The following is a 24426-nucleotide window of genomic DNA, read 5'->3' on the forward strand; positions in this document are numbered from 1 at the left end:
TAACTTTTCCATGATTTTGACAGTATAAATTTGGATCATTTTTATTAAAAATACATTTTTGTTGTAATGGGCTTTCAGCTGTTTTCCTTAAAGTGTTCCTATTATGCTATTTTAAATGTTCCTAATTTTGTTTCGGAGGTCTCCAAAACAACAGGTTTACATGCATCCAAGGTCAAAAAACACTTTCATTTTCTTAAAATATAAATATACAGCATCACCTCATTTCTCACAGTGACTGAAATGGTTTAATAAATGATTCAGTCTCAAAATCCCTCCTTTCTGAGAGCTTCCTCTGCTCTGATTGGTCAGATGACCAAGTCTGTTGTGATTGGTCTACTCTGCTCTGATTGGTCAGATGGCTCAATCGGTTGTGATTGGTCTACTCTTCTCTGATTGGTCAGATGGCTCAGTCGGGTGTGATTGGTCTACTCTGCTCTGATTGGTCAGATAGTCCAGTCTGTTGTGATTGGTCTACTCTGCTCTGATTGGTCAGATGGCCCAGTCAGTTGTGATTGGTCTACTCTTCTCTGATTGGTCAAATGGCTCAGTCGCTTGTGATTGGTCTACTCTACTCTGATTGGTCAGATGGCCCAGTCTGTTGTGATTGGTCTACTCTGCTCTGACTGGTCAGATGACCCAGTCTGTTGTGATTGGTCTACTCTGCTCTGATTGGTCAGATGGCCCACTCTGTTGTGATTGGTCTACTCTGCTCTGATTGGTCAGATGGTCCAGTATGTTGTGATTGGTCTACTCTGCTCTGATTGGTCAGATGGCCCAGTCTTTTGTGATTGGTCTACTCTTCTCTGATTGGTCAGATGGCCCAGTCTTTTGTGATTGGTCTACTCTGATCTAACCTACACCATCACATACATAATGAGCCTCCATCTCTATGTCAAACTGACACAAAAACTTGAAGGCACAGTTATTAAGTTACTTATACATTTAGATTTTCCAGTTCTGGAAAAATCCTTAATTCGCCAAGTCAATAGAGGCGGAATATAAAACAACATACAACTGTATATCATTCTTTTTTATTATTATTACATCTAAAATCCAACTCCACATATCTGTACATTAAACATCAGACAAGTCCTGTTCAGCTCTGATAGTGTCTCTGCATACTCGCTTTCAGTTTGGATGGATGAATCACTTGTAGCTGAACACTTGTCGCGTCACGCCTGGTTAAGACTGATTAAGCTACAGATGACAGAGGCAGATTGTGTTAACGTCATGAGTGTCTGTCCGTCCACAGGACAAATGACAGCGGTAATGTGATTTCACAGGGAGATAAAGAGCATGTGTGTTTGAGAACGTTTTATTAAATGAGCCCTGACCAGCATCTAGCTTCATGCGCAGTGTTTCATGTACTTGGACAGATTTAATAAACTCAGAGCTGATCCGTTTAACACACCACAAGAAGGAAAGCAGGAATGATTGGCAATAAAATTTGAGCTGGTTAAAAACAGAGAAGTCAATGCTAATTCAGTAAGTGAAGGGTTATTGTTTCCTACAGCTCTCAGGCACTGTTTGTACTTGTTGAACACCTATAGGTACACATAGAGCACACATGAACACTGGGAAACATGATGCTGTAATTTTCACAGGTTATGTGTGCTCCAGCACGTGTGATCACTGAACTTGTAATGAAACTCCAGGTGAACTTGTGAACCCCTATGCTGTAGACCTCATAGGACAACTGGTGCTAACAACCTCTCGCAACACCATGCTACACCCAATTTCAATTGAATGATTAAACTGTTTTAACAGCAGTGAGGTCCACCCTAGTTAGTAACGTTTGTCCCAATGCCACAAACATACCGCACGCAAAAATGACAAGCCTTTTTTCAATCTGGCAAGATTAAATCAGATTGTTTTTCCAACTAACCAGGGTTGAAAATCTGAGACTAAATTGAGTACTGTGTCATGTTCTGTTTTTAGGCTGTGTTCAGACAAACAGGAACAATTTATATGATTTTTTGTTTTTTGCATATTACTTATACTTATTCCATTTAGTTTACACAGAAAAAAAAACCCATATGTAAATTGAAATCTGATTAAAATTGGAGTCTAGAATGAGTTTCAGTCTAAAAGTTAAGATCAGTAAAGAAGTAAACGATTTCAGACACTCTGATCTCACGACGATAGTCAGTATTATGGCAACTTTAAAGCAGATACTGAGTACAATATTATGTACAGTACAGTCATTTCAAATCAGAATTGAGTGCAATCTGAAATGAACACCACTATGACATTTTTCTTTGTGTATTTGACATACTGTAATAGGAAAATGAACAGTGTCTGGAGAGAATATATGGCACAAAGGAGACAATCTTCCCCTCTATCTTCCCCTTTGCTGTGTTACCTGATTTGGTCCTATGATTCAGACATGGAAAGATCTTTTTAAAATATCCTCTTTGCTGCTTTAAATGGGAGAACTAAAAATACCCTAGATATTATGCATAGGCTGGTAGCAATGAGAAAACTGCCTTCAGAAAGGTGAAAAACAACAAGAAACATCACAGGCTTAATGTGATGCTTCCCACCTCACAAACTGATATATCAGCCTAAAGCCGGGTGCACACTTTACGATAGTCATTTACGACTGTTGCTTGTCAGACTGTACGATCCCCGCTGTAAGCCATGTCATACTGTGTTGTCATTAATGTCAGACTGTACAGCAGTCAAGACGCATTACAATCGGATGCACACAAGAAGACTCGTATGGAGTTTTACATCATCAATCCGTGACGTGTTCAGTGATGTGTGCATTTACATACGGGATTGAAATGGTGGCTAGCAAGCAAAACCTATTTCTAGAGTTAATTTTGATCATGACTTCTTTTGGAAAAAACTAAACTGCGAAAAAACGAAGACGACGTGTGTGGTGGTTTGTTGTTGTTGTCAAACTAAAAATCAAAGACTTCAGATTTTGGCCTCAGGATCTGAGGAATCCTTTAGGATGGCCAAATCATGCAAAATCTTATACTACAACCCGGCTTAAAGGTCCTTGCACACTGAGTCCGAAATTTTCGTATGCGTTTTTTTGTATTTGTCATTTGGTGGCTCTGAATTGTCAAAACACCATTCAAAATACTTGCTACGGATGTGAAAAATGCATAAAATCGATTCGATTCGAAAAACCGATTTTTTTTTTTGTATGACGGACGAAAGTTTCGGAGGCAGGATGTAAATGTGATTGACGCAACTTGAGGTCGTATTTATTTTTTAACGTGCAAAAATTTCGGACGAGAATTTCCGAGTCAGTGTGAAAGGATCTTAAGGCATCATTACTCCAGGAATAGAGGCACAGATATTGATTAAAACATTAACTATTCTTATAATTCCCACAACCACTGTGTTTTCCACACTTTGCATCCATGCCTTCAGACATCTTGTGAACAAATCCTATTATAAATGTATGGGCTGCTAAATTAATAAATTATTTATTTTCTTATGACCAAGCACTAACTCCTTACTCCCTACTTAAAAGTCTGAAAAAATATGCATTTCATTGATTGGACAAGCTTACACTTTCTACATTACTGGAATTCATAATTTATTTATTTCAGCCAGGGGCATCGCTAGACATGAATTACATAGTGCATTAATGGGGCTTTGTACGTTAATGACATAACATGATGCAAATCTACCTACAAGTATAAATAATTAAATTGGTTCGATGGAAACACCAAAAGCCAAACATCCCCAAGTAGGACGAAGATTGCAACCAAAATGAACAATGCAGCTCCAACCAATTATGTGCACGACAATTGTCTGTTGTCTCCGTCTCATGTCTGTATACTTGGTTGTGCTGATGCCATCGCTATCATGTGTTAGTCTGAAGCCCTGGGTTTACTTTTGGCTTTTGGAACTTTTTTGGACGTCATTAAATAAAAAAAACATTTGTTCACTAAATTAGGCAAAGCCAAGAAATTAAAAATGACTCCTACGCCCATGAAAAAGGATGGCGCCATCAGGGCATGTGAAGAAATTTATGTCTGTAGTCTCTTGAGGTTTCCATTTAAAAAACAACCGAAAGGTCCCCAGTTACACACGTTTTCATCATTAGACCATGTAGGAGACTCAGCCTTCATGTTCAGCCACAGCAAGTGATGCATATGCAAGATGTAACTTGTCCTGAAGGTCTATATAATAAGCAAAATTCAAGAAATGAGGTCTGGTTTTCAATGAGAAGAGAATATGAGAGTGAAACAACACAAAATTGTTGTCACATACTGTCACTATCCCAGCTTGTGAATTTAAATAAATTGAAAATTGCTGAAAATTATTCAAGTATAGCATGCCTTGAGGTTTATACCCTATGATCCGAAAGACCTTTTCTCTAGTACTTAATTGCTTGTTATGAAATGCTATCTTGGCTTGTAACAGCTTCTGTGTGATGCTGTAGCCGGTAGAAAAACCTATAAATGTCTAAGTGCATTAATGGTTCACGGCCACTTCATGTCTCCTCAAGCATTAAAACAATCTGGATGGGTTTATGTTTGCATTGCAAACATAGTAAACATGTGTAAACTTCTCATAGATAATTCAGATTTTTTTTTTTCCTCACACTTCCCTCCAACAGTGACAAAGCAGATGTTGAGCCCAGATACACATGACGTGGATTCAACCAGAGTTGCCAGCTTGACTGGTTATCCGCTCAATTAGGCTGGTTTTAAACAAGGAAGTCAATAATACATGGAGAGAGCTAACCATTAGCATTCCCAGGAAGAACGCGACTGGGACGGTGCCATTTTTTCTTCATGTGCATTCAGCTCCAGAGAGAGTCATAAGTGTTTGTTTTTTTCAGTCCATACACTGTTAAAAAAAGTTGCTGCCTTAAATTAGTACAATCAACTTGGATGTTTAAGTCATTTCAACTTAAATTACATTAAACTGACTTAAAAATGACTTGAATCATGTATAACTTATAAAAAACAGTTGAAAATTCCAGAACTTATCTTGATGAGTTAAAGCAATGTAAAAAAAAAAAAAAAAAAGGTTGTCGTAACTTTTTGATCATAGTTTTTTAAATTATATTATCATTAAGTTATGATATGTTTTTACATTGCTTTTAATCATCAAATAAGTTAAGCAATTTTCACATTAAAAAAAAAAAAAGTTATACAAGATTCATCTTATTTTTAAAAGTCAGTTTAATGTAATTTAAGGTGAAATGACTTAAACATCCAAGTTGATTGTAGTTTGGACCCAATTTACTTTATGGACAAAAACAGTTACACATTCTTCCAAATATCATATTTTGTGTTAATCGTTAAGTTTTGACAGGCCTCTGTCATCTTTTTTTGTTCTGCATGCAACAAAGTCTAGTTAGTAAATGATGGCACAAATTTAATTTCTGTCATGACAACTCTCAGAGTATTTGGCATGGCAATGGATATGACAATATTAATATGTTTGGTCTTGGCGGAATAGATCTGCTGCTCCTTTTGGTTATTGCTGCTGCTGCAGAGCAAATATGGGACTTGCTACTGCTAATACACACAAACAACACAGCTGTGAGCAAGTAAGACATGCTGCTGCTGTACAATATGCCACACTTACCCGTATAGCAGAACTATACAGGTGGAGCTGGGGAAGGTGGAGGGTTTCTGAAAGCATGCTGAAACTGCTACATCAAATGCAGACCAAGTATTTAAAGGTTGAACAGCGAGCTCATTGGCTACTGATACGGCAGGAACCAATCAGCTGTGCCCTATTATAGAGATGATGTTATTACAGCAGATTGAGTTAAGGACCTATCAGCCTGCGCCATCTAGAGTTTCATGACAGAACTTTGTATTTTTGGGTGAACTGTTCCTTTAAAGGGGGTCGCACATTGGTCAAGAAGCACCATGCCACATTGTGTCACAATTAGGACAAAGTGCAGGTCTTGCACATAGAATGTGTTGTTCTGTTCGGGTGAGCTCAACAAAACAGTACTACTACAAAAAATCTACTCACTCTACAGACAAAACTTGCATACAAATATTTGTGCACTTCAATAAGTTTCCAGGTGGCTGTATGAAATAAGTGTAAAAGCACAAACTGAAAAAGTAAACTATTTGGGAAAATGTAACAATTATTTGAGTGGTGTGGCAGGTTTTTGGGCACAGATAACTGAGCGACAGAACCCGATTGGTAAAGAATGGTTTCAAATTTTCTCTTCCGAATTGTCCTCAAGTCCATTTCACGCTGTTCAGAGCATTACAAAAAAAAATCAATTCATTTGAAATCTGAAGGCTTGTGGGGTCTGTGCATTGATTGGTGACAAGCAAAATTTATGTTTCTTTTGGAACTTTTTTTCATTGACCCATATATAAAATGGCCAAAATATCTGACATGTAAATTATTCAATGTCTTGTTAATGAAACTGTTGTATAAAAGCAAGTTGTGGTACTGAAAAGCTGCTCAGATGTAATTGCCTGCAGCCGAACCATGTACTGTAGACTATTTTAGGTTTATAGTGGTGGTGCTTATATGCTTTTTTTTAATTATTATTGTAATCAAATATGGATGAGAGATAAACTCCTCTAGACAAGTGAAGTGCAGGTGTGTGAAGACTGCTTCACCAACTGACAGAAGAGAACATGAACTGAACTGAACAAATAGCCTACCAGCAAAACGCAACCACAACCGTGGAAACTTCTGTAGAGACAGACAGTCTGTACAAATCGATGAAGAAACAATTCAGAAGGAATGAGTTTTAACAATCAGTTAAAACTACAGTACAAAAAAATGAGAGAGGCATTTTCGAGTAAATAACCATCTTAGCAGCAAATATTCACCAAAGACGCGAAGCGCGAGCTGGGATAACTGAGGGATCACTTGGAGATTAAATGTAGCGATATATTTTAGGCTAAATATATATCGACACATTTAAACTGCAAGTGATCCCTCAGTTATCCCAGCTCGCGCTTCGCGTCTTTGGTGAATATTTGCTGCTAAGCTGGTTATTCACTCGAAAATGCCTCTCTCATTTTTTTTGTCAGCCTCAGGGGTGGCCGTGGATTCAATTCAATGGGATATAATCTAAAGTATCTAATAAACAACTTTAGAATTGGATTGCTTTCATTTAGTGTAGGCCAACATGCAAAATAGACGTCTGAAAGTTAGGCTCTTCATGATCGCATACAACGCACAAAAAGAAAAAGAAGAAAAAAAAGAAAGAAAAAAAAAAGAAATATTATTTTAGGCTATTGTTTTCTCTGGGTAGTCTATATGGTTATATAACTTAGCAGTTTTGTCCTATCACAATCTCCTGTATGATAAGAATGAGTTAAGCAATCAGACAGCCTGTTTTTAAGTTGTCTTTCGCAAGAGTAACCTACATTAAACCGATAGATTTTTTTTTTTTTTTTACTTTAGGTGATAGGCTACTTATTTTTTATCCACCAAATATAACAGTTTTATGTTAATATGCGCATATGATATCGATAACCAATAAGAGCTACAAATGTTGCTTTTACTGGACTTCAACTTCCCTTTCTCTGAAACACAAAGCAAAAGATGCAACTTTGTGTAGTTTAACTATCCAGGATAAAACTTAAACTACTCGCAAAGGTCACAGATGAGGAATAAATCAAAAGTGTTTTACCTTTAGCTCGTTTAATTCTGCGAAAGTCCCCAATCTGCGATCCACAAGCGGGCATCTTCAGATGAACTGAATCCCAGTGCAGGATTAAACACGTAATCCAATCCTGAATGGATTGATGCGAGATGAATCCTTCGGAGAATATCAGACTGCTCTTCAGGTTTGGTGTGACTGGTCTATGGTGACACACACACGCGCGCGCACACACACATAGTTCCAGCGCACGAGCAGAATGAAGCGCTCAAAGTGAAGCTGCGGAGCGCGTGTCTGCATCATCATCATCATCAGCCTGACGTCAACACTCAACCCATGCAGCGACCACTGCTAACTGAATTACAGTTAATTAAAGGACAGTATCAAATACAGGCAATGAGACGAATGTATTCTACAAATATGATACTGAATGTGACATAGGTATATACTTGTATTTTATACACTACGTTTCTCGTTTAATACGTTTTTTTCTCTCTCTCTTTCAAGTAGCTACAAACATGTTTACTATACACTGAAAAAAAAATGGTTTCGAACCAATTTTCACTGGGAAATTGCTTGTAACTTAAACGTAAAAAGTAGAAAAACTGAATAATGTTTATTTTTTTTATTTTTTTTTTTATTTTTTTTTATGAAACATAATCTTGTTTAATTTACAACTTTTTAACAACTGTATAATTTTACAACTATTTCTCAGGCTAAATATTTTTTTAAGGTAATTAATGTAAAGCACCAATACTGTCCAAGAAAAAAAAGAAGAAGAAAAAAAAAAAAAGATACAAAACAGATTACCCTTTTGTGACAACATGCCCCAATTGCAGGACATGTTGTCATGGGGTAAGTTGTCACAATGAAACCTGCCTAATAGCTTCTTTTTTTCCCCCTGCAAAATTTCAACAGCTTCAATGCAAAATGTAACAAAACATATCAAACCATTGTTTTGGCCAAAATAAATTATTCCTGTAAATATTACATTGTATAAAATAAAAACATATAAAATAGATATGACCAGACCACCTGACATTTATGAAAAATACCCTTGTCCCGAGAACTCTTTGTTTATATCTGATATAGTTGACTGTTATCTGAATGTCAGTGTGGGTTTATCCAACAGCTATATCAAACAAATGGCATGTGACAACACTTCTCAGACACCGGAAGCTTTAATGCAATTGACTGGTTTGTAAATATGATAAAGTGTATGACTGAATACACATAAATAAACTCTGCATTTGGGGACCTAAAGAAAATCCAGGCAGTGCTGTAACTCACTCATCATATATACAGTGTCATGGCACAAACACAATCCCACAATGTCCTCTGCATCTGAACATCATGTTCGTCAACCTAAAGATTAGGATATGGAAACATGCACCATCACAAAGTCATCATGTAACAAACACGCTGTGAATAAGACCCATTGCTGTGTTTCGTCTGTGGAAATCTGCTCCCCTCTGCTGTGTGATTTATTTTTGTGTGTGAAGAATCACTGGGAGGTCCATCATTACACTGAAAGCCTCACACAGAGCAACTGCAATGTTCGCTTAGTCACACAATTAAATGTTAAAACCCCGAATTCAGCATCTGTCACTTGCGTCAACAAACAAAAATGTTTATATATATATATATACAGTACCAGTCAAAAGTTTGGAAACACTACTATTTTTAATGCTTTTGAAAGAAGTCTCTTATGCTCATCAAGCCTGCAGTTAAAAAAAAACAAAAAAACAGTAATATTATGAAATATTATTACAATTTAAAATAATGGTTCTCTTTTTTAATATACTTTAAAATGTAATTTATTTTTGTGATGCAAAGCTGAATTTTCATCAGCAAGTACTCCAGTCTTTGGTGTCTTATGATCCTTCAGAAATCATTCTAATATGATTATTTATGATCAATGTTGGAAACAGTTGTGCTGCTTAATATTTTTTTATAACCTGAGATACTTTTTTCAGGATTATTTGATGAATAAAAAGTTAAAAAGAACTGTATTTATTTAGAATAGAAATCTTTTGTAACAATATACACTACCGTTCAAAAGTTTGGGAACAATAACTCTTTTTTTTAAAAGAAATTAGTACTTTAATTCAACAAGGATGGGTTAAATTGATAAAAGGTGATGGTAACGATTTATATTGTTAGAAATGTTTTTATTTTGAATAAATGCTGTTTTTATGAATAAATGCTGTTAACGTTTTACTCATCAATGAATCCTGAAAAAAGTATTCCAAAAAAATATATTAAACAGCACAACTGTTTCCATCATTGATAATAACTGAGTATCAAATCATCATATTAGAATGATTTCTGAAGGATCATAAGACACCAAAGACTGGAGTACTTGCTGATGAAAATTCAGCTTTGCATCACAAAAATAAATTACATTTTAAAGTATATTAAAAAAAGAGAACCATTATTTTAAATTGTAATAATATTTCATAATATTAGTGTTTTTTTTTGTTGTTTTTTTGTTTTTAACTGCAGGCTTGATGAGCATAAGAGACTTCTTTCAAAAGCATTAAAAATAGTAGTGTTTCCAAACTTTTGACTGGTACTGTATATATATATATATATATATATATATATATATATATATATATATATATATATATATAAACATATTTGTTTGTGTCTGTGTGTATATATATATATTCTGTGATTTCTCCTGTGTGTTCGTTTGGTTAAAAAATAAAGTGTTTCTTTTGGATTTTCCATCGTCGTGCTATTATTACAGCCACACCCTGACAATGTACAGATGTCAAAAAAGATTCCTATTTTAAATAAATGCTAAATAAATTTTATTAATATAAATAAATTCAAAGAAATGTTGAACTTTCTATTCATCAAAGAATCCTGAAAAAATCCTGAAAAAAAAGTATCATGATTTTCATAAAAATATCAGAATATCAGCAAATTTCACCATTGATAATATTCAGAAATGTTTCTTGAGCATCAAATCATCATATTAGAATGATTTCTGAAGGATCATGTGACACTGAAGACTAGAGTAATGATGCTGAAAATTCAGCTTTACCATTACGGGAATAAATTACAATTTAATATATATAAAAATAGAAAACAATTATTTTAAATTGTAATAATATATATATATATATATATATATATATATATATATATATATATATATATATATATATATTATATATATTATATATATATTTATTTATTTATTAAATAAATGCACCCTTGGTGAGCAAAAGAGATATCACCTTAAAGAAATCTCACTGATCCCAAACTTTTGGTAGAGAGAGTGAGAGTAGAGAGTGTGTGTGTTTGAAGTAGCACCAGTTTCTCAACCAATGGCATGAGTTGTGGGTGGGACTATCTGTTTGTTTGACCAATGGCAGAATTAGGAGGGTTTAGAAGACATTTTTCTTTGTTGACATTAGTGACAGATGCTGATTTCGACATACCATCAAATGCATCCCAGACAGCAACATAGTGTCGGCCCAGATCCGGGCCACATCTGGCACATGTGGATTCAACGCGTACCAGACGTGGGCCGGATCTGGGCCGACACTATGTTGCTGTCTGGGATACTACTCTAACTATTTCTGCCAGAAAGATATGGTAAAAGTAGTACACTAGTAGTATACTAGTACGCAGTTCCAAATTCAGCAATAGCCATTACACAATATAAGCCTATATGGAAAGATTTTTGTAAAGATTCTTGAAGATTCTCATGAATTCTCCTTTTGTGTTGGAAAAATAACAACATACAGGCTTGGAGTGACAAAAGAGTGAGTAAAAAATGGCAGAATTTTTGACATTCACTTAAAATATGACTGAAAAACGTTTGACTAGACACTTCCCTCCAACAGTTCTTCCTTTAACCCTGACTAACAGCCTCCTCATAAAGCTCCCCTGACTCCACTCAACCCATACGCTGTCCTTCTGCTTCAAGCCATTCACGTGTAGAATCCTGATCCCTTGCTTACGTTGACACCGCAGTAATCGTCGCTGTGTGGGAGTCATCGGGCCCACGGATGCATCTGTTAGCGAGTGCCACTGAAATGCCAAGCATAAATAAATACCGCAGTCAAGGGTTATTGACCCCATGATGAGTGACTTTCCTACTAGGGAAGTATTAATAATTACCAAGCAAGCATATTAATTTGAGAGGACAGGCTATGTCTCAGTTGAAGTGATTCAATTCAAACAATGCATTTTCACTTGGATTCATTATGATCCAAGGGTCTGGGTTTTGGACTATAGATTTAAAATTTGAAGTACTCAGTATTAATTTTTCATACGCCCAAAGATGACGCTGAAACATATGATGGCACTTTATAAAATCCTTCTGTTTATAAGGGAAAGGTTGCAGTATATAATTCAGAGACTTCATTTTTCATTTCTACTATAAATCCTTCTGCTATAACAGGCGATCTACTGGAATATTTTTATGGTTTTTCTATGAGTGTTCGCTGCGGTTGTCATAAGCAGTGGATTTCATTAAGCGGCAATGTTTTCTCCCCCAGACACGCACATCCATTTATCTATTGCTCATCACATTTATCCACTGACCCGCAAAATACTGAGACAGATGTAAGTATGATGCTATCAAATAAAACACGTTTGTGTCCTTAAATTTATGATCAAAAAGAATGCTGGCATCCAAAACTCAATCTTTCAACATATCATATGGATGTCATTGCAATCACTGTTACAGTTATTTGTTTGTTTGCTGACATTCCCGTTTTGATTGGGAAATGACTAAATTGCCTACTTAAGCCTGACCTTCAGACCAATAACATAAACAAAAGCATCACATGACTATGTATCAAAACTTGAGGAGCAGTGGCACGTCTGATACTGCATCACAATGGAAAGTTGGCATGATGGTACACAACCTAACCTAATTAATATCCATGAGCTAAGCTTTTGCATTGCTGTGACCCCACCTCCTCTTAAAACAAAGTGACACTCATGCACTGAAGGATAAAAAAAACAACATTGCAAAACTTCAAAAGACATGTTTTTCCTCCCCAGCTCCTAGATGCCCCTGTTTACTGTGAACTCTGTCCCAATGCAAAGTTCATTGCCCAACTTTGAAGATAAGCTTTGGTGAGTCAAATGAGTAAACAACACAGGCCACTGTTCATTCTTTCAGTGTTTCTCCCTAGAAGAAAGACAGTTATGATCAAACTTTAAAGAGCAAGAATGATTTTTACAGTCAAACCAAATGTTAACTGTCAACATATAATTTATTTTCCAAAAATCTATTATATATGCCCTTATAAATATATTGGGGAGGAGCTACATTGTCAACATTTCAGCAAAAAGTCAAAAGTCCAATAACACAAATGTTTGTTTAACTCTAGCAATGGATTTGGTTTCATGTCCAGCATTGGGGCATATTGTTTCAAAAGTTTAGAGTGTGTTTAATGAGATGTTCAGTTTTATATAGTCAATTATATAGTCATTTTTTCAAAAATATATCTACTCTGCATGTATTGCTTGTCCCGTGGCGGTCAAAAATGACTTTAAAAATATTGTACTATATTTTAGTTTGATAATGTTTTTTTTTTATTTTATTTTGTATTGTGTATTTTTAGGGGATTTTATGGTACTAAATTATGTTTTTGTTGTATATATAAACCATTTATTCGCTTTTTGAGCATAGACCTGAAAATAAATGTACTTAACTAAACTTTAACTGTGGTAAATCAATCTTGAATGCTTTGGAGCACAGACTTAGGTTTGATCTCTTTTCAAAGATGACACTTGGCAAATTATTGCTGAAGTAAAATTTTTTTTTTTTTTTTAAAGTTAACTTAAATTTTTTTTCATTGTTATGAAAATGCACAAAAATACTTATATTTATATTATCAAAATATTTATATTATCTTAAATATTTTCAAAAACGTGTTTTACTCTAAAACTGCAAGTAAATCAAAGCCATAAATCTAAATTTGAGTGTGATATCTCAAAAAAAAAAAGAGCTTTCAGTAATATTTTGTTTGGCCACAATACCCAAATGTTTTCACTAGATGAAATTCGTCTCCCATTAAGTGTGACTATTATTTTTTTTATTTTTTTCAGGTTCATTTAACCTTTTCGAATCATGTCTGGTTTTTTTTTTTTTTTTTTTTTTTTTTTCTTCCCACATAGCAAGTGCCAAAACCTTTACCAAGTGTCGTGCCATTCCGATGAAGTAAAAAAAAAAAAAAAGTAAAATTTCTCGAAGAGCACCAGATGATTGCAAGTAAGTAATACAGAATAATATAGTAATATACAAACTGCTTTTGAATTTAAGCAAAATAAAAAAATAAAAATACTACAGTAAAAATCTGTTTATTGGCTAACATGGCAGAACCTGATCTCACCAAGGGCAACACGTTCCAGGATCAACAACTTTAATGATCCTGGAACATTTCAATCAACCAATCAGATTTGAGGCACAAGTTTACAGTTTATGTCAAGTTAAGGCTTACAACCAGGGTTAGGTGCTTATAGTGTTATTCATCATTTCCCTCTGATTTTAGGGATAACTTTGAGGGATTTTGTTTGGATTAAATTTTCTGAGGATTTTAGGAATGTTGTCTAGGATCAACTGATTTCACTGTAAAATACTGTCACAATTATGGGTTTAGCAAGTAAAATCCATAAATTACCATATCATTTACAGTGAAAAATAGTAAAGGTCCATTCCCAGAAGTCCCTGTGTGACACATCACATATGAATTTATTTAAATAGTTTTTTTTTTTTTGTCCCTTATTATTTTTGTTATCAGCAAAGGGTTTTGTGTTGCATTTTCTGTTAGTTAACTTTTATTGCATGTTTTTAGTGTTATGTGTGATACCATGATGTTTTGTCTATGTGTGTATGACCTTGTGCACCGTCTACATAAAAGTACTGACCATGTTTTATGGACAATTAACTCATTCATCATGTGGTTTTCTGTTGTATCACCTGTATTATTATGGTGGTTATAAGTATATTTTAAGGTGGATAGCAGATTTCGGTAGATCAAATTTGGTATATTAATAGTAACGTAATTAAATATACAGTTATATGTTGTAAAATATACAGGCACCAATGTGCCATCCCCTAACACCTGAATTTCTGGCCCCCACAGAAGCCAATTTTTCACTGTAAATTTAACAGGTTATTTTTAACAGGGCACTTATGCTAATTGGCCAAGCAGGCAAAATTCCCCCAACATAAAAAAATTAAAAAAGTAATACTAGCAAATGAATCTATTTCTGCTCAGGAAAGCCAATAATTTTACTCTCCCAATATTTTGAATAAATGTTGACCTTCAGCCAGCATGAACAGTAGTTGAATGGGAACTGACTATTCCCTGAGGTGTATTTTCTGGCAGGTCCAGCTGTCCAGACTCCCATGCACACCAAAGCCAGCAGTGAACTGTGAAAAAAAAAGTGACTTCTCTCAGGCCTGATAAAAAGCTACAGGAGCCATAAAACCGAACGTGACACTGACCGATTACAACTGCACTTGCAGATCAAGGCGTCAGTAAATTAAAGTCTTCTGTTTTTTAAAGGATTACAGCGTTCTGCGGACTGACGGTGGGTCTTAAAGTACAAGATTCCTTATAAATGGAGCTGAGTGGTTCCAGAGTCTGAGCTAAAGGTCCAGAACTGTGCCAGTTTTCTGTGAAAATCCATCATCAGGCCTGAGCCATTAAGGATATTATGCTCAGTTCTGAAAGAAAAGCTTTTTGAATTGGATAAATGCTTCTTCCAAAGCCTTCCAGAGATCAGTGTATCAAATTGCTCTGGGCTTTTTGAACCATTCCCCGGAATAGACTGATTAATCTACAATGTTCTTTGAAAAAGGCTCTCTCATATGGAAAGCGTGTTTCAATAGCAGCCAGGTAAATTATATAAATGTAATTTTCAGAAGCATTGGTACTGAAGACATTAGCATTGCCCTTGTGTCCTTTGTTGCACAAATTACAAATTGTAGTGCCACCTCCACCTGATAAATAAAGCTTTGGTTTGCAATGCAAGTCAACTTTTCTGTTTTGCTTTCATATACCTCAATTTGCATTTGTGTTATCCTGCCAAATGCATACATAGTGTCAAATGCATTAGAGTACTGAGGTGTGTAAGAAAAGCTCATTTGAATCTGTTCAAAGGCAAGTTTGATTCAGCACAGCATCAAGTAAATTGAATTTGTCGTACATACCTGACATTTGCAGTCCCATCCGTACATAGATGGATACATTTTCTAAACTCTACTTAATATTGTCCTCATATTGCTCCACAGCAAAGAAATCAAAAACGACCTGTGGCCGTTAAGCACATCCCATTATTCCCGAGTTTTTGTTTCATGAAGAGTTCATTGGAAACTTCAAATCAACAGAATCTCAAAATGGTTTGGAAATTGCAATTGGAAAGGCTGAATGGTCACAATGATCTTTTTAGTTTTGGCACTGCAGTGGAAGTGTAAGATTGTCAAAACAGATGGTAAAATAAACAGACAAGAGATCTTTGGAGGAACGAAAAATACGTGAATTATGTTAAGTGACTAAGTGTTGAATCTCAGTGACTGTAGAGATGTATTTATAAAGCAGAATTAGAGCATATACTGAGTCCCCCTGAGAATTTCACCTCCTGCGAGGAGAAAGATAAGATAAAATGTCCTTCATCCAAACTGCAATTCAGAAATGTACTGCCAGGGGGAGCTACTGGGCCAACAAGTTACAAAAAGTCTAACGTGTGTTTTACTAACAAACTCTCTCTTCAAAACCCTTCACTTCAATGACGCTTGCCAACCTGACAGACAGAGAATTTCTGTTTCTGTCCAAGGTTTGAGTTCTTAGGACACGCATTTCAGTGATTTCTTTCTGGTAGTGGGAATTACATGGGGGAAAATCATTTAAAGCACCCTTGAGGCAGTGACATATGACTGGAAGGCAGCAGTATTGCACGCATTCAAGCATTTTCTTGTATTGTTGGCTTGAGAATATCAATCAAGAGAAGTGTTGGCCAGACATCAGTTTTTAATACCTCAAAGAACCCTGAAGAGTTTTATAAATGCAAGTTTAAAGTTCTTAAAAAAAATGGGTTCTGGCAGAATATATGATTAAAATGAATTTGTATCAAAGGCCAAATAATACATTCCCTAAACAAACTTTACCAGATTGTAACAGATCATTTGCAAATGAATGTGTCTCACGGCACGTTTTTTGGAAAGAATTATTCTCCACTCTATGTCCTCGCCAAAGAATGTGTCTTTCATTTAAAATGTTGGCAGATGAGCAACCCAACAACTGAGCTCAACTTCCACACTACTGTATGAAAAGAAAGCCAGGACTCCCTCTCTTTTTTAAAACAAGGCTTTTCATGTTATTAATTAAGCAGTAATTCAAGCATGTAAAGGATGCAACCTGTTAAAGTGCAGAAGTCCCATGAAAACAATCGTATTTTGATTATGAAATTAACATTTGTATAAAAAAAAACAACAACACATTTTCACAGTTTTAGGAAGATTAAAAGCCTTGAACAGTGAGCATATATATGAATATTAACCAACCAACCCAACCAAGCAATTAAATTATATATATATATATTTGTTTATTTATTTTTTCAAATGCATGTATTTTTCTTTTCTGATTTACATTATATAGCACTTTTTATTTCCTTTTTTTTTTTGTAACCAACACGCTAACTAAGGTCATGTCAGAATAAGAATGTGGATGGCTGGTGCAAATGAGCGTGTATCAACATGGTTTCTAAATATGAGGGATAAACATTGAGTGTTCTGGATGGCTTGGCTAAAAGAAGGCATCAGGGCTTTTTGCTCTAATTATCATGTTTTCACATAACTGCAATTCTGAGTGATTTCACTGCCTCTCAGCTTCTGCGTTCTCTGTGAGCATCAACGCAACCTGTCATGCAATCTAAAGGGAACAATTAGTTCAACTAAAGAGATTCACTGCATTAATATTCAAAAAGTAAACCCCCTTGTGGTCTGTATCATTAGTCAGTACAAGGAAGCATAAAGCTGTGTTTTTAGATGGATGGTTTCATTTATGATCTCTTTTGGGAGGAGGTGGTAGGGGACACAGAGAAAACGTTAATTTGTCTGCATCAAGGAGATATGAGAAAAAGCATTTTAGATGAGTGTGCAAAATCAAAGTGAATGGACTATTTGATCCTTTATCTATGTGCTGTCTATTTTATTATGTAAATTATATTTTTATGCTAATTAAAAAATTGGAAGAAATCCCCAAATCTCATTGAAAATACACAATGTAATGTGGATTTGTCACTGTAAATCACTGCCAGTGCAAACAGCCATATACTTTACACGGATCAATATGAGACTGATTCAATGTCATGCGCAATTGTGCAATAATCAGTCTCACTGAATCCTCTTGACTATCAAAATGTTTAAAGTGGTGGTATAACGCCCTTTTCACAAGATGTAAAATAAGTCTTTGATGTCCCCAGAGTGTGTATGTGAAGTTTTAGCACAAAATACCCCACAGATATTTTTATATAGCATGTTAAAATTGTACATTTTTGAGGGTGAGCAAAAACGCACCGTTTTGTGTCTGTTCCTTTAAATGCAAATGAGCTGCTGCTCCCGGCACAGAGGGCGGAGCTTCAACACCTTGCACTCACACAGTCATGCACTGAAAATTTCAAAAACCTTTAGCCTTTTATGTTCAAACCGGATTCAGACAATGATGGAGACGAGACTCAAGAAGAGGTGACATGTAGAATGCAACAGGACGTTTCTGAATTTGATGAATTTATGTTGCTGATGTGTAGTTATCTTCATTGATTAGCATTCTGTCTTGATAATCTATAAAATCGTGTTCAGTGGGCGGGGTTTATGTAAATTTTAGGGTTGGTGATGTCACTAACCCTGGAGGAATGTTGTGTAGTCCCTACCAGCCGTTTGTTGTAGTCCTTAAAAAGTGATTTCTTTAAAAGCAAATATCTCCCTTTGCTTTGAACCTTTGAGCGTTGCAACTTTGCAGATGTTGTTTATGCTCAAACAGCAACATTACACACTAACTAAAGTTAAAAAAGTGAAATCATAATCAAATCACCCTTTATATACATTATAATTCAGCCGTCTGTGTCACATAGGTCATTTGCTGTTTAGCAATTTCATATTTAGAAATTAATTTGTACACTGTAAACAATTATTTTCATGATTTGTTATCTCAACTTTTTTCTTCTTCTGTCAAAACCACTTAATGTGGTTCAGATAATCTCAATCACCAATCTCCTTTATTGTATGAACTAAAACAATTTATTTCAATGAATTCAAAATGTATGGCAGCCAGGTAACTTTATTTTTTTATTTTTTTTACTTAAACCAACAATGATTTTTTTTATTATTGTAATTTTTTGACAGTGCAAATAACTATATTAAATTGAAAAATGTATTGAAAATGTACATCACCAAAATAGTGAACATTTTGGTTTTACTAAGCAATGTGAATTGAACAGATACAATATATTAGATCAGGGATGGGCAACTTCAGTCCTGGAGGGCCACTGTCCTGCAGGGTTTAGCTCCTACCCTGATAAAACTCACCTGCCTGTAGCTTTCTAATTATCCTAAGATGCTGATTAGCTTGTTCAGGTGTGTTTGAGTAGGGTTGGAGCTAAACTCTGCAGGACAGTGGCCCTCCAGGACTGAAGTTGCCCATCCCTGTATTAGATAAACTGTTACACTTATCCTCTAATGAAAAGTAGCTAGTACATTAAATGTCCAAATCGCCTCAAAATCATGATTTTGGCATGTTCCACCTCAGAATTCATGACCTTATCATAATTTTGACCAGATCTTTTAAATTCATATCCAATTCATTGGAGTAAAAACTACTTTTCAGGTGTACATTCGTCAAGCTATTCAATCATGTTACCTACATAATAAATGCAATATATAGAAATATAAACAAATATCTCACATCAATTAATGAGAAATATAGATTTTTATAAATCTACCATGCAAAATTTGATCTAGTGCATGACATTTTAATCTAAATCTGCAACAGTTTTATTTGCAACCTTGTTACCCTGGCATAATATTTTTGTCTCGATTTAATTCAAACCTCATTTAAAATACATAGAGCAATAAAATGTCATATAATATTTCGTTTCCCTAAAGGTGTCCCTCCTTGACCCTTTGTTGTGAAAAATTTCACAATAACTTCTTAAGATATTCAGGCCCTATTCTGTTCCCCTATAAATGAAAAGTGTGAGTCGCTGATGAGGTTTATGTCCATCAATCATGAAACCACCCGAGTTCAAACCTCCTGTTATTCACACTTCTGTGCTCCTGAACTCAGTCTAGACAGCTACCATTGTTTTACACAACTAGGCAAATCCATCACATGCTCTCTGCCATCAAATAGCAATAGGGTGCTAGTATGTCACTCACACACCCCATTTATTTTAGTCTTCAGTCAGCAAGACTCTTAGGGATGAGGAAATATGGCAGACTGTGTCTTCTGACCCACTTTATCTTCTTCTGTTTCTTCCCCCATCCCTTCTTCTTCGTCCTCATCACTTTTAAATTGAATATACGTATATTAACGTATACTTATTCTGGTCAAGAAACAGCCACTGTCTGACTGACATGAAAAGCAACCACCCAGCCTGTTTTTTTGTTGTTATTTTTTAACAGCTTTTCTTGAGTGATGGGTTTATCCAGCTGTTCATTGTTTGTTCATGTTAGTTCACAGTGCATTAACTAATGTTAACAAATACAACTTCAGATTTTAATCATGTATTAGTAAATGCTGATATTAACATCAACTAAGATTAATAAATGGAGAAGTATTGTTCATTGTTAATTCATATTAACTTAAGTAGTTTATTAATGCTAACTAATGAAACTTTATTGTAAAGGGTTACCAGAAAAAGCAATGCAAAAGTAATGTAACATTACTTTTCACAAAAAGTAAGTAACACAATTAGTTACTTTTTTAGGGAGTAACGCAATATTGAACCCGTTACTTTTAAAAGTAACTTACCCCAACATTGGTAGAGAGCGTGATATGTTGGTGTGAGTGGCGAAAGGTTGTAAAGGATATATGGATATAAAATATGGAGATGGTTTGGGCGCTGTTGCTCCCTTACAAAACTCTACATTCATTAACATCAGAACAAGGTTAGTAACAAATTCATGTGCTGACGCACAGGCTGTGAATTAGGCGGATATTTTACGTGAGAAGTTTTCCAGTATAAATATGAATAATCCACGCAATTATTAGTGAATCAGACCCATTTTCCCAAAGAGAAACAACCATTATAATATCCACCAAATGCACTCAGGCGAGAGAAGGCTAAAATGTTTCCAATTCTTATCCTAAAGAATTTTGCCAATGGTTGTGTTACAGTTAAAATAAATATGCACAAACAAAACCCTCCATGAGCTGAAGGTCACGGGCTTTTGAAGTGTTTGTCCAATAACATGGCGAAATTAATGTTTCAGATTGCGGTACAGATAAAGAGTAGCAGTGGTAACAGGGGAAACGAATATGTGTTCTCTCTGACAGGAAGCTCTCAAACAGTGCAGTGTATAATCATTTTGAGAGTCTGGGCAGGTGTTTACGTTAAGAGACAGCAGGGGGACAATGCTATCCCATCTTGGCCAGTGGTTGAGGTCTTGGCCCCAGCCCACATGCCTGGAAGTAAAAATAACCCGCGGCTCCAGTGCACGTCTCCTGTCATGTGTCACAACACACTAGAGTGACAAGAGCTCACTCTCACATGTACTCATATGCCCACATTCCCTGCCTTTTCCATTATCAGACTACTTATACTTGTTTCTACAGCCTGATGGTAATGTACTTTATCCATTATAAAAATAAATGCATGTTCTGTAAGTCTCTTGCCTATGTATTTTTAAAAATAGCATGAAAATATATTTTGCTTTTTAAAACTTTCAGTCATCAACAGGAAAAACATTTGTATTATAAATAAACTAGACTAAAAAACAACTAAATCGTTCACTCTAAACTATACGTATAGTCCATATTAAGGGATTTGCCTGCCATCTGAGCTCTTCAAGCTTGAAGTAAAACTTTCATGTTTCTTCAAGTGTGCGATCACCACAGTTCAGCTGCTATAGGCATCATGCATCCCCGAACCGCACAGAACGAGTGAGGAGTCGCTCACACAGGACTCGGTTTTACATCAAACACAGTTAGATACTGTAGAGTGCAGTTCAATGAGAAAGAAAACAAGGGTCTTAAGATGCTTGAAGTTTTTAAAAGACTTTCAACCCTTACGCTGTGTTGAAAACCATTTGGCACCTTTGGTGTCAGCAAATGACCACATATATTATCACCAAATATTGGATTCAATCTTTTTGTCAACTTGTTTTCTTTCATCTTATAAATCATGTTATTCTGCAAATACAGAAAGTTTTGTGTGATGGTTAGGTTAAGGGGCAGGGTTAGTGTAGGGGAGAGAATATTTGTACAGTGTAAAAACCATTACGTCATTTTACGCCCCCATAAAATGTGTGTGTGTGTGTGTGTGTGTGTGTGTGTGTGTACAACTAACTTTGTGAGGACCAGTTTGAGTTTTAGACCATTGGAGTGAGGACAAAGGACATTTCACTTTCTGAGACCCCTTTAAAGGCCTGTCTGAGGGTCAAGACTTGGTTTTAGGAATGAGGTTAAGGGTAGGTTTAGGGTAAGGGTTCGGGTTTGGCACTTAGTTGTGATGGGTAAGGTTAGGGTAAGCGGCTAGAGATTACATTGTGTCAATGAATGTCCTCATAAATATAGATGTACAAGAATGTGTGTGTGTGTGTGTGTGTGTGTGTGTGTGTGTGTGTGTGTGTGTGTGTGTGTGTGTGTGTGTGGATACAGAAAGAATGCTCTTCGGAAATTATCTTCCCTGTCTTCTGGCTCAACATCCCAAGGACAGAGGCAAGACAGTATTTCTCAAAGCTATGAAAAATATCTAGTGTGTCTGGGAGAGTATATGCTCTGTCTTATTACATAATGCTGTGAAAGCCTTTGGGGAACAGCCAGTCGACCCTTTAGCTGGTGGTAGCAAGCCTTATTAAACCACACTGTGGTAAGTGAACCTTGACGGGGAATATTTTCCCACAGGATGAACACAATACACACTAGCCATTGCTTATAAAGTGACTTTTGGTAATAAACTAGTTAAAGACCACAATTTCTTGCTGAACTAGCAGGCCAGTTTCTCCATTACAAGACCAGTCCAAACACAACATTCACTTTAGATTAACAAGCATCCAGCGATCAACACAAACCGCCCCACCACTTACCTGAGACAAAATAACTTTTTTAATACATAGCAATATGGTCTGTTTATGAGGGCATCATTTTTTCTAACCATTTAAAACAGTGTGCACATCCATTAAAACAACCTTTATCTGAATTTACCTAAATAGAATATTTCCAACTTTGTTCCATGTATTTGACTGTTTTATTTTTACTAAATGTATTTTCGAAAGCCGAGGCATGAAATTTACCACATGAAATTAGAGCTGCCAACACTTACAATTAACTTTTTTAACTAAAGTTAATTTAAATTACACACACACACACACACACATGTATATATGTGTGTGTGTGTGTGTGTGTGTGTGTGTGTGTGTGTGTGTGTGTGTGTGTGTGTGTGTGCGCGTGTGTGTGTGTTGGTGTGTGCATGTGTAATTTAAATTAACTTAAAAAAATTAATATATTTAATTAATTAATTTAGTTAGTTAGTTAGTTATTTTTTGGTGTTTAATTTTGAGGAGTTTGTCTTATGTTTTATGTTGTTATCTTAAGGTTAATTGTTCAGTCTACATTGGGAAGTGCTTTATACAGGTACATAAATATTTTGAATATTAAATATATTAGCTTTTGAACTGATTAATTCACTTTTTTTCCTCTCTGTTTTGTCCCATGGTCAATGCAATTGAAATATATAATAAATACACTACCTTTTTTTTTTTTTTAAAGAAGTATCTTATGCTTACCAAAACACAGTAAAATACCAATATTGTGAAATATTATTACTAATTTATAATTTATAATAACTCATTTAATTTATAATAACTGTTTTCTATTTCAATGTATTGTGAAATGTAATTTATTCCAGTGATGTAAAGCTGAATTTTCAGCTTCATTACTCCAGTCTTCAGTGTCACATGATCCTTCAGATATCATTCTAATATGATGATTTGATGATCAAAAAACATTTATCAATGTTGAAAACAGTTTTGCTGCTTCATATTTTCGTGGAAACTATGATAAAGGATTCTTTGATGGATACAAAGTTTAAAGTTTAAAATTTGTAACATTATAAATGCCTTTACTTGTCACCTTAATAACTTTACTGTCACTGATCAAATTAATGCATCCTTGCTGAATATATATATATATATATATATATATATATATATATATATATATATATATATATATATATATATATATATATATATATATATAAAAGTCATATAAGAAAATATAATTTTGTTACTTTTGTTAAAAAAAAAAAAAAATCATCAAGCAAAAACAATTAAGAACCACTTATAAGCAAAGTCAGCTAATAGCCATTCATTTGCTACCTTCAACATGATGTCCTTACTGCTGTTACAGATGTGGCTCGGCCATCTGTCGCTCTGTTCTCTCTCCGCAGCCCAGAGCTCTGAGGTACGTGCTTCTGGACTGACCTCTGTCTATTACTACATTCAACGACTGTTGTGATGTTTGTATTCAGACACATTAGGAGGACGTGTCTTTCATATAGTTGGTTTCCTCCTTGTGTCATGGGGCCAATTGCTGGTGCCATTTGGGAGGAAGAAATTAATCTGCCATATGAGCAGGAGAACATTGCATTTATATGTA

At 35.2% G+C, this 24426-nt stretch overlaps 1 protein-coding gene across 3 annotated transcripts in view; it reads right to left on the reverse strand.

Moving 5' to 3' along the window:
• Positions 1–7874, reverse strand: part of gcgra (glucagon receptor a) — a 65808-nt gene extending 57934 nt beyond the window's left edge. The window contains exon 1 of one of the 3 annotated variants that reach the window (XM_079872107.1): positions 7598–7874. The gene's annotated coding sequence lies outside the window, so the exon portion shown is untranslated. Of the gene's footprint in view, positions 1–4713; positions 4780–7597 lie in introns of those variants that run through there. The other 2 variants (XM_079872109.1, XM_079872108.1) reach the window with 2 other exon arrangements.
• Between the last annotated feature and the right edge of the window lie 16552 nt (positions 7875–24426).

The sequence above is a fragment of the Squalius cephalus genome (genome assembly GCF_949319135.1).
Source record: "Squalius cephalus genome assembly, chromosome: 1".
Lineage (NCBI taxonomy): Eukaryota > Metazoa > Chordata > Actinopteri > Cypriniformes > Leuciscidae > Squalius > Squalius cephalus.